The following is an 8,448-nucleotide window of genomic DNA, read 5'->3' on the forward strand; positions in this document are numbered from 1 at the left end:
TGTCTTGCAGGATTCCCTTGTATGCTATTTGTTGTTTTTCCCTTGTTGCTTTTAATATTTTTTCTTTGTATTTAATTTTTGATAGTTTGGTTAATATGTGTTTTGGCATATTTCTCCTTGGATTTATCCTGTATGGGACTCTCTGTGCTTCCGGACTTGATTAACTATTTCCTTTCCCATGTTAGGGAAGTTTTCAACTATAATCTCTTCAAATACTGTCTCAGTCCCTTTCTTTTTCTCTTCTTCTTCTGGGACCCCTATAATTCAAATGTTGGTGCATTTAATGTTGTCCCAGAGGTCTCTGAGACTGTCCTCAATTCTTTTCATTCTTTTTTCTTTATTCTGCTCTGCAGTAGTTATTTCCACTATTTTATCATCAAGGTCACTTATCCATTCTTCTTCCTCAGTTATTCTGTTATTGATTCCTTCTAGAATATTTTAAATTTCATTTATTGTGTTGTTCATCTTTGTTTGCTCTTTAGTTCTTTTGGGTCCTTGTTAAATGTTTCTTGTATTTTCTCCATTCTATTTCCCAGATTTTGGATCATCTTTACTGTCATTATTCTGAATTCTTTTTCAGATAGACTGCCTATTTCCTCTTCATTTGTTTGGTTTGGTGGGTTTTTACCTTGTTCCTTCATCTGTTGTGTATTTCTCTGTCTTCTCATTTTGCTTAACTTACTGTGTTTGGGGTCTCCTTTTCACCGGCTGCAGGTTCGTAATTCCTGTTGTTTTTGTTGTCTGCCCCCAATGACTAATGTTGGTTCAGTGGGTTGTGTAGGCTTCCTGGTAGAAGGAACTGGTGCCTGTGTTCTGGTGGATGAGGCTGGATCTTGTCTTTCTGGTGGGCAGGACCACTTCCAGTGGTGTGTTTTGGGATGTCTCTGAACTTACGATTTTAGGCAGCCTCTCTGCTAAGGGGTGAGGTTGTGTTCCTGTCTTGCTATTTATTTGGCTTGGGGTGTCCTGCACTGTAGCTTGCTGGTCAATGAGTGGAGCTGGGTCTTGGCATTGAGATGGAGATCTTTGGGAGATTTTCGCCATTTGATATTACGTGGAGCTGGGAGGTCTTTGGTGGACCAGTGTTTTGAACTCGGCTCTCCCACCTCAGAGGCACAGGCCTGACGCCCGGCTGGAGCACCAAGACCCTGTCATCCACAGGGAAAAACAGAAAACGAAAAAAAAAAATTATATATATATATCGTTGTTCCCAAAGTCCACTGCCTCAATTTGGGATGATTCGTTGTCTATTCGTGTATTCCACAGATGCTGGGTACGTCAAGTTGATTGTGGAGCTTTAATCCGCTGCTTCTGAGGCTGCTGGGAGAGATTTCCCTTCCTCTTCTTTGTTCACACAGCTCACAGGGGCTCAGCTTTGGATTTGGCCCCGCCTCTGCGTGTAGGTCACCTGAGGGCACTTGTTACTGCTCAGACAGGATGGGGTTAAAGGAGCAGCTGATTCGGGGGCTCTGGCTCACTCAGACCCGGGGGAGGGAGAGGTACGGAATGCGAGGCGAGCCTGCAGCGGCAGAGGCCGGCATGACGTTGCAGCAGACTGAGGCGCGCCATGCGTTCTCCCGGGGAAGTTGTCCCTGGATCCCGGGACCCTGGCAGTGGCGGGCTGCACAGTCTCCCCGGAAGGGAGGTGTGGATAGTGACCTGTGCTCGCACACAGGCTTCTTGGTGGCAGCAGCAGCAGCAGCCTTAGCGTCTCATGCCCGTCTCTGGCGTCCGCGCTTTTAGCCGCGGCTCGCGCCCGTCTCTGGAGCTCCTTTAAGCAGCGCTCTTAATCCCCTCTCCTCGCGCACCAGGAAACAAAGAGGGAAGAAAAAGTCTCTCGCCTCTTTGGCAGCTCCAGACCTTTTCCTGGACACACTTGCAGTTAGCTGTGGTGCACTAGCCCCCTTCAGGCTGTGTTCATGCAGCCAACCCCAGTCCTCTCCCTGGGATCCAACCTCCAAAGCCGGAGCCTCAGCTCTCAGCTCCCACCCGTCGCGGCGGGTGAGCAGACAAGCCTCTTGGGCTGGTGAGAGCTTGCAGGCACCGATCCTCCCTGCAGGACTCTCTCTGCTTTGCCCTCTGCACCCCTGTTGCTGCTCTCCCCTCCGTGGCTCTGAAGCTTCCAGCCTTCGCCACCCATAGTCTCCGCCGCCCGCGAAGGGGCTTCCTAGTGTGTGGAAACTTTTCCTCCTTCACAGCTCCCTCCCACTGGTGCAGGACCCGTCCCCATTCTTTTGTCTCTGTTTTTTCTTTTTTCTTTTGCCCTACCCAGGTACGTGGGGAGTTTCTTGCCTTTTGGGAGATCTGAGGTCTTCTGCCAGCTTTCAGTAGGTGTTCTGTAGGGGTTTTTCCACATATACATGTATTTCTTATGTATTTGTGGGGAGGAAGGTGATCTCCACATCTTACTCTTCTGCCATCTTGAAGCTCTAGTCCTCCCATCGTAACTTAAAGGGAAACTTCCACAATGTCTGGAGCCCTTGATGTCCTGCAAATGAAGGAGGAGGATGTCTTCAAATTCCTTGCAGCAGGAACCCACTTAGGTGGCAGCAACCTTGACTTTCAAATGGAATAGTACATGTACAAAAGGAAGAGAACCTGGGAGAAGCTTCTGTTGGTAGCTCGTCCCATTACTGCCATTGAAAGCCCAGCTGATGTCAGTGTCATATCCTCCAGGAATACTGGCCAGCGCGCTGTGCTGAAGTTTACTGCTGCCACCGGAGCCACTCCTATTGTGAGCCACTTCACTCCTGGAACCTTCACTGACCAGATCCAGGCAGCCTTCCAGGAGCCAAGACTTCCGGTGGTTACTGATCCCAGAGCTGACCACCAGCCTCTCACAGAGGCCTCTTACGTTAACCTGCCTACTATTGCTTTGTGTAACGCAGACTCTCCTCTGTATTATGTGGACATTGCCATCCCATGCAACAAGAAGGGAGCCCAGTCAGTGGGTCTGATGTGGTGAATGCTCGCCGAGGATGTTCTGCACATGCGTGGCACCATCTCCCGTGAACAACCATGGGAGGTCATGGCTGATCTCTGCTTCTACAGAGATCCTGAAGAGATGGAAAAGGAAGAGCAGGTGACAGCCAAGAAAGCTGTGACCAAGGAGGAATTTCAGAGTGAATGGTCTGTTCCAGATCCTGAGTTCACTGCTTCTCAACCTGAGGTGGCAGACTGGTCCGAATGTGTGCAGGTGCCCTCTGTGCCTATTCAGCCGTTCCCCACTGAAGACTGGAGTGATAAGCCTGACACTGAAGACTGGTCTGCAGCTCCCACTGCTCAGGCCACTGAATGGGTAGGAACAACCAGTGAATCATCTTAAGCTGTTCTTCCACACTCTTAAAATGGAAATAGGTTGACGGAAAACAAACAGTTTAAAAAAAAAAAGTCTACAAATAACAAATGCTGGAGAGGATGCAGAGAAAAGAGAACCCTCCTACACTGTTGGTAGGAATGTAAGTTGGTGCAGCCACTGTGGAAAACAGTATGGAGGTTCCTCAGAAAACTAAAAATAGAATTACCAATATGATCAAGCAATCCCACTCCTAGGCAAATATCCAGACAAAACTATAATTCAAAAAGATACATGCACCGCTATTTCATAGCAGCACTATTCACAATAGACAAGACATGGAAACAACCTAAATGTCTGTCAACAGATGAATGGACAAAGAAGATGTGGTACTTATATACAATGGAATACTACTCAGCCATAAAAATGAACGAAATAATGCCATTCACAGCAACATGGATGCAACTAGAGATTATCATACAAAGTGAAGTAAGTCAGAAAGAGAAAGATAAATACCATGTGATATCATTTATAAGTGGAATCTAAAATATGACACAAGTGAACCTATCTACAAAACAGAAACAGACTCACGGACATAGAGAACAGACTGGTGGTTGCCAAGGGGGAGGGGGTTGGGATAGGGATGAAGTGGGAGGTTGGGGTTGGCAGATTAAGCTTTTATATATAGAACGGATAAACAACAAGGTCCTACTGTATAGCACAGGGAACTATATTCAATATCCTATGATAAACCATAATGGAAAAGAGTATTTTAAGAAAAGAATGTATATATATGTATAACTGAACCACTTTTCTGTACAGTAGTAATTAACACAACATTATAAACAACTGTACTTCAATAAAAAAGAAAAGAAAAGAAAAAAGAAATGCAACTAGATGCACACCAAACATAAAAGAATGTTCTCAGCAGCAATGATGACCAAAAACTGGGAAAGATCCAAATGTCCATCAAAAGTAGAATGGATAGGGACTTCCCTGGCAGTCCAGTGGTTGACTCTGCATTTCCAATGCAAGGGGCACGGGTTCAATCCCTGGTTGGGCAACTAAGATCCCACATGCTGCATGGCATGGCGAAAAAAATTAAAAATTAAAAAAAAAAAGTAGAATGGATAAATTCTTATGTATTTATACAATGTAATACCATATGACAGTGATAATCAGGGAACTACAGCCACATGCAACAGCTATGAAAGATTGTCATTGAGTGGAAGAAGCTACCACAAAAGAGTACATGTTGTAGAAATTCATTTATAAAAACTCTAAAAATTAGGAAAAATAATATTTGGTGATAGGATCCCAGTTCCCTTTGGGTATTGGAGGTCGGGGCTGGGAGAGGACATTACGGGGGATTCTTGAGTTCTGGTGATGCTTTACTTCTTCATCTGGGTAGTTACACCCATCTGTTCACTTTGAGAAAATTCATGGCAATAAACACTTAGAATTTTTTAAATATCACTTCCAAGAAGGTGTCAACCCTATGATGAAGGTTAGTTCTTCTTGTTTTATATTTCTGTATATCGCATATGCTGTCTCTATATAATCTATTTTATGACCCTCTTCACACTCATAGTCACTTGTTCAATATTTTTCTTAAGCTCTGTAAGGGCATAGAGTTTATGCCCCAACACCTAGCACAGTGCCCACAAAGGTAGATAGTTAATAAATATTTTTCGCATGATTAAATGAATCTCAATGACACCTTGCACTAAGGTGAATTTTGAATATGCCTGCTCACTCTTCTGAGTTGATCTCAAACTTTTCGCTTGCTTGAAAGAGTACATTCCTCCACACTAGTCTCCTGAGAGCACAACCTTTTTTTTTTCCTCCAAGTGTGATTTCCCTGTCATGTACATTCATGGCACCCATAAATATTAAAAGCATGACCAAATGTTCCGCAGTTGGAATATGTTGAGTGAATGACTCAGTGAGAAGTGTCCTTCTGTTGTGTGATTAAACAAGACACATAATATTACATGTTGTCAGAACAGAGTGAAGTCAACATAGTCTAGATTAATGTGGATGTTACTGGCTTGTCCATGGCCAGAATGGATGGGGAATCTGGCATTGTCCCTGGCCAATGGAAAAAAACTTAGACAAGTTCTGAAGCTAATATTTTTTGATCTTTCCATACCCTGAGCAGCATTTCTTCGCTACTGTGGATTGGGGAGAAGGTAGGATTATTCAGAACACATGGAGCACTTGGGGAAAGAGAACACGAAACACTTAAAACTCGACTCTGATAAACATAAAACTTGTGTCCTGCCAAGTTCAAATGCAGTTTTTCCAAGATACAAATTTCATGGATAAGTTCAGGGAACCAAAGGGACATTTGATCAGTTGGCAACTGAGCTGAAGCTGGTTCAGGATCCAAATTCTTTCCTCACATCTTCACATCCAACCCCTCCCCCCACTCCACTACTACTTGGGTATCCCATGGTGTCATATTTAGCCTTCGGATTCTTTCACACAGGCTGTCTTTACAGGCCTTAATGAGGAGAGGAAAAAATGACAGAAAACAAAGAAACACATGAGCTGTTCTTTCACCTCTCCACCACCTGAATGGATCCAGTGTCCCTCCTCTTTATAAAATTCTGCCCCAAAATGGTGCTGCATCATACATGTGCCAGCGAAAGTAGGCATGAGGGTGGGGGAGAGGAGAATTGGGGTGGATGGTTCAGGTTATGGAGACAGTGGGTTCTTTCAAAAAGAGAAAGAGGGCTTCCCTGGTGGCACAGTGGTTGAGAGTCCGCCTGCCGATGCGGGGGACGTGGGTTCGTGCCCCGGTCCGGGAAGACCCCACATGCTGCGGAGCGGCTGGGCCCGTGAGCCATGGCCGCTGAGCCTGCGCGTCCGGAGCCTGTGCTCTGCAACGGAGAGGCCACAGCAGTGAGAGGCCCGCGCACCGAAAAAAAAAAAAGAGAAAGAAACCTGGGCTTCCCTGGTGGTGCAGCGGTTGAGTCTGCCTGCCGATGCAGGGGACACGGGTTCGTGCCCCGGTCCGGGAGGATCCCACGTGCCGCGGAGCGGCTGGGCCCGTGAGCCATGGCCGCTGAGCCTGCGCGTCCGGAGCCTGTGCTCTGCAACGGGAGAGGCCACAACAGTGAGAGGCCCGCGTACGGCAAAAAAAAAAAAAAAGAGAAAGAAACCCTTTAAAAACAGGAAGAAGCCAGTCTGAAAGTCTGTAAAATGACATTCAACTGAAGTCCCTTTCTTTAAACATAAACAGATGTATAATGTCCAGAAGTCCTCAAATGGAATAATGCCTAAGTACCTAAAGGCAGAATGTGGCTGGATATCCAATAAGAAATTATGATTTAAAACATTGCATTGTCTAAAGAGCGATAGTAAAGATAATCAAATTCATTCTTTCATTCAACTAACACGCATTGAATATGTACACTGTGCCCGGAGACTGTGCGATGTGCCAGGGTATTCACATAGGTAAGAGGCCTGTACCCTGGAGGAGTTTATATTTTAGTGCAGGAGATAAGATAATAAAGAATTGTAGTAACACTGTGAGCATAGAAGGAAGGAAGGAAAGAAGGAAGAGGAAGATAGGTAAGGAGATGGTAGTATGGAAGAGAAACTGCCTAAATCTACCCGGGAAATTCTGGAATGACTTTAGTGGATGACACTAACATGAATAATTAATAGTGGCATTAGCAATAACTGTTATTGTTATTTTTATTGTTGTATCCTGGTGAATCTGGGGTGACATATAATGGTATGAATAATATGGGTCAAGTACATTAAAATAATCCCTTTTTTTTTTTTTTTTTTTTTTTGCGGTACGCGGGCCTCTCACTGCTGTGGCCTCTCCCGTTGCGGAGCACAGGCTCCGGACGCGCAGGCTCAGTGGCCATGGCTCACGGGCCCAGCCGCTCTGAGGCATGTGGGATCTTCCCGGACCGGGGCATGAAGCCGTGTCCCCTGCATCGGCAGGCGGACTCTCAACCACTGTGCCACCAGGGAAGCCCCATCCCTTTTTAAGTTAGGAAGTTCATTGTATTACGTAAAAATATCTAAAACAGGCAGTGACATATTGTCAAAAATGATTTTCAGTGAATAGGAAGGTCACTGGACAACAGAAGCCCTGACAAAATGACAAGAAAGTAAAGTTGTGCTGGTAATTGCTAATAATTAACCCTTGGTATTTTATAAGACAGTTTAAAAATAATAAAACATTAGAATTAGAAGAGACCTAGACAGACATCTAGCTTAATATTAGTATTCCTTTACTACACATATTTGTCTACCCTTCTATCTGCCCTATTAGTCTGTAAGCTCTTTGAGGGTAGGGCCTGTGTCTTATTTATTTTGTGTCATAGTACTAAACAAGAAACAAGAGCTCAATAACGGGGGCTTCCCTGGTGGCGCAGTGGTTGAGAATCCACCTGCCAATGCAGGGGACACGGGTTCAATCCCTGGTCTGGAGAGATTCCACATGCCGTGGAGCAACTAAGCCCATGGACCACAACTACTGAGCCTGCACTCTAGAGCCCGCGTGCCACAACTACTGGGCCTGCATGCCACAACTACTGAAGCCCACATGCCTAGAGCCCGTACTCTGCAACAAGAGAAGCCACTGCAATGAGAAGCCCGCACACCGCAGTGAAGAGTAGCCCCCGCTCGCAGCAACTAGAGAAAGTCTGCACACAGCAATGAAGACCCAACTCAGCCAAAAATAATTAAATAAATTATTTTTTTAAAAAAAAAGAGCTCAATAATGTTTTCCAAAGGAACAAACTAAGAGGATATTTATTCAACCCTTTTACTTCAAAAGAATGGAAACTGAGCCTCAGAGTTATGAAGGACTAAAAAGCAAAACAAAATTTTTTAATAGTAAAGACAAGCCTGGAACCCAGATCTCTTGACCCCAGGCCAGGTTACTGTCCATCATATCATATTACCCACCTACAATCAATCACTAATCAGTGGAACATGTAGAGAAGAATGTTTTGGGGTCATAGTTTCTAAAGTTCTGTTATCTTCTTGTAGCGTTCCCCTACATCTTTCACCTCCTCCATGTAGATGCAAAAAAAACAAAAAACAAAAAAAACCCAGAGAATATAAATTTGAAACCCCATTTTTAAAATGCTGCTAATCATTGAAACCCTAAGTGTCACCTCTGA

General features: G+C 44.8%; 1 pseudogene; it reads left to right on the plus strand.

The window, feature by feature from the left end:
• The first annotated feature begins 2,449 nt into the window (after positions 1 to 2,449).
• On the plus strand, positions 2,450 to 3,333 carry LOC132515817 (small ribosomal subunit protein uS2-like; annotated as a pseudogene).
• Positions 3,334 to 8,448: the final 5,115 nt, after the last annotated feature.

This window comes from Lagenorhynchus albirostris, chromosome 2, assembly GCF_949774975.1.
Source record: "Lagenorhynchus albirostris chromosome 2, mLagAlb1.1, whole genome shotgun sequence".
Lineage (NCBI taxonomy): Eukaryota > Metazoa > Chordata > Mammalia > Artiodactyla > Delphinidae > Lagenorhynchus > Lagenorhynchus albirostris.